The following is a 2,731-nucleotide window of genomic DNA, read 5'->3' as shown; positions in this document are numbered from 1 at the left end:
CAGTCTGGCCATTCTCCTCTGACCTCTGGCATCAACAAGGCATTTTGGCTCACTGGATATTTTCTCTTTTTGGGACCATCCTCTGTAAACCCTAGAGATGGTTGTGCTGAAAATCCCAGTAAATACTCAGAGCAGCCCGTCTGGCACCAACAACCATGCCACGTTCAAAGTCACTTCAAGCACCTTTCTTCATCATTCTGATGCTCCGTTTGAACTTCAGCAGGTTGTACAGGTGTAACTTATAAAGTGGCTAGTGAGTGTAGTATCTGAGTAACTGGGAGAAAGGCCCCAGTCTCCCCTATCACTGGTGATGAGGGGTTGCAAGTAGACATTGGTTTGTTTTAAAAGATCACGAGACAAAACATTTGGTGAATGTAGAAAATCTATGAGATAGAAATAAAGAATAAATAAAATAAAATAAAATTCAAAAAGTGGGATGTGTAGTGTTTGATTTGGTGATTTATTTCCATTTTATAACTTCTTCAAAGGACAATGGCAACCAGTCTGCTGTAAACAGGAAGTGATGCAGGATGCATTGACGTGACACCGTAGAGCTCGTAATTATCTATATGTATAGTAAAATTAGGAGCAGGCCAAGTCGGATAAACACTTCAGCCCAGTTATCGGGGGTCTATCTTTGTGAGTGACGGAAGTTCAACAATGCTGCGGCAAAATGGACGCAGTTTAATCCAACCATAATCCCATACTGGAATGATCGGTCCGTTAAATTTCCCATTCTAACCTTACTCCCTGAACGCAGCACATCCCAGATGAGGAAGTAAAGACAGATGAAAAGAGACGTCTCTGACTTCTGGAAACTTTGCTGCTCTCATCACATTCAGACCTCTGCTGCTTACAGGCTTTAATTTAAACCACGTAAGTCATGTTTATTTACTGTATTTATTCCTACAGATTAAATTAAATCAGACCCGTGAGGCTCCGTGAGGCTAACGATGATGCTAGCTGCTGTTAGCTAATCAGAGGAATTAAAGTCTTATGGCCTTTGACCGTTTTCTCAAAGGACAGACGGAGTTCATGATTTTAATACTCAGTTTGTTAAATGTCGAAGGTCTAACGTAACGCACTGACGTGTTATTAACGGCTAGCAAAGTTAGCATTACTAAGATATTCCGGTTAAAACTAACTCATGTGGCGTTTGAGTGTCATTGTTTTTATCACCTAATTTACGCCATGATTATTATTAGTTTTGATCGATTACTGATTTCGTTAAATGGAGTTGAAGGGCGGATGTCATACTTTAATATGGGTAAAAGCCAAACATTTATAAAGTCATGTGCAGGATTTAAAGGAAGCATCAACAGTATCACTGAGTCATTTATAGTGAAATAATGTTTTATTGTCTTGACTCCATTTTAAAACTGTTTGAATATTAGGGACTGTTCGTTATTTATGAGGGAGTGGTGCCAAAAAAGGGTGAGACATGTTGTCAGGTATTTCTGAAACTCTGGGGAGGGATTTATGTTTTTGATTTGGCTAAGGGACTGTTCATTACTTATCCTAGGAGGAGGGTGGCTGGGATGTGACTTCTTCTCCTTCTTGACCCTCCCTGAAGCTACAAATACTTTTGCGTGGAAAATCCATGACCCTCCCTCCACCATTTGATTTATTTATTAGCACATGAGAGAAAAAAATATAAAACAGCAAGATGAAAGAGTAGAACAAGAAAGACATACAATATATAGAATAGATACAACATATCACAAATGTGCAGGAGGAACCAAATAAAAACCCCTAAGGGCTTGTCAAGTGGTCAAACATTCAACATAAAAATAATATGTACAATAATGTAAAAAAAAACATCATAAAACAGTTAAGAAAATAATCTCAAAGTATGTAGTGATGTAGTGGAAGCAGGTGGTTATGCATTGCTCAACTGGGCCAATAAAAAATGGGTTATTTGCTTCTTGAAAGGGTTTATACGTGTGCAGGTTCTAATGTGGACTGGTAACATGTTCCAAAAGTGGGGACCTCTGAATCTAATTGAGAACTGAGAGAAAGTAGACCTGAAAAGGGTAGGATGAAGATTATTTGCTGACCTTGTGTTGAAGTGATGAATTTGGGAATTGAACTAAAATACAGAATGGAAACAGATTGGAAGTAACTTGTGAATGGATTGATAAACAAAAATACATATTTGAAAATATTTACAGCAGAGATGGGAGGAATATCTAATAAATGAGTTATTAGATATTTAAAACTTACCTTCTGAAAATTTGAAAGTTTAAAGTTGAAGATGAAATCCTGGAGTTGGAAAAAGTCTCAGTTTTTCACTCATGTCGCGCATGCTGGTCAGTTTTTTATTTTTGGTAAAATGTTTGATGTAGAATAAATGATTTTGATGAATTGTCACTACTAGCTATTAGGGGTGTAAATCACCAGCTTCATCACGATACGATATTATATTATATTATTATATTTGTTTGGATGACGATACGATGTTTGCCGATATCACAGACTGTCACGATACGATTCTGAATCGATTCGATTCAGGAGCCTGCGATCGATGTGACGCGATATCATATGCCCATCTAACACAATCATTTACATCAACTCCAGGGCTCAACAATAAGGATTGCCCGATTGCCCGGGGCAAGTAAAACTTAAGGTCGGGCATGTAAACTAACAACTCACTTGCCCGATCGGGCAAGTTGCTAAAAATAGTAAAAGTTAATAACTAATTGATAAAATAAATGTATTTTAAAACGTGCTC

General features: G+C 37.7%; 1 protein-coding gene across 1 annotated transcript in view; it reads left to right on the top strand.

Annotated features, from left to right (window-relative positions):
- Positions 1-733: 733 nt before the first annotated feature.
- The window catches only part of nat8 (N-acetyltransferase 8), a 6,713-nt gene continuing 4,715 nt past the window's right edge, over positions 734-2,731 (top strand). Inside the window, exon 1 of the mRNA XM_050062164.1 lies at positions 734-876. The gene's annotated coding sequence lies outside the window, so the exon portion shown is untranslated. The remainder of the gene's footprint in view (positions 877-2,731) is intronic.

This window comes from Epinephelus moara, chromosome 14 (assembly GCF_006386435.1).
Source record: "Epinephelus moara isolate mb chromosome 14, YSFRI_EMoa_1.0, whole genome shotgun sequence".
Taxonomy (NCBI): Eukaryota; Metazoa; Chordata; class Actinopteri; order Perciformes; family Serranidae; genus Epinephelus; species Epinephelus moara.
This window is presented reverse-complemented; position numbering and strand designations above follow the sequence as displayed.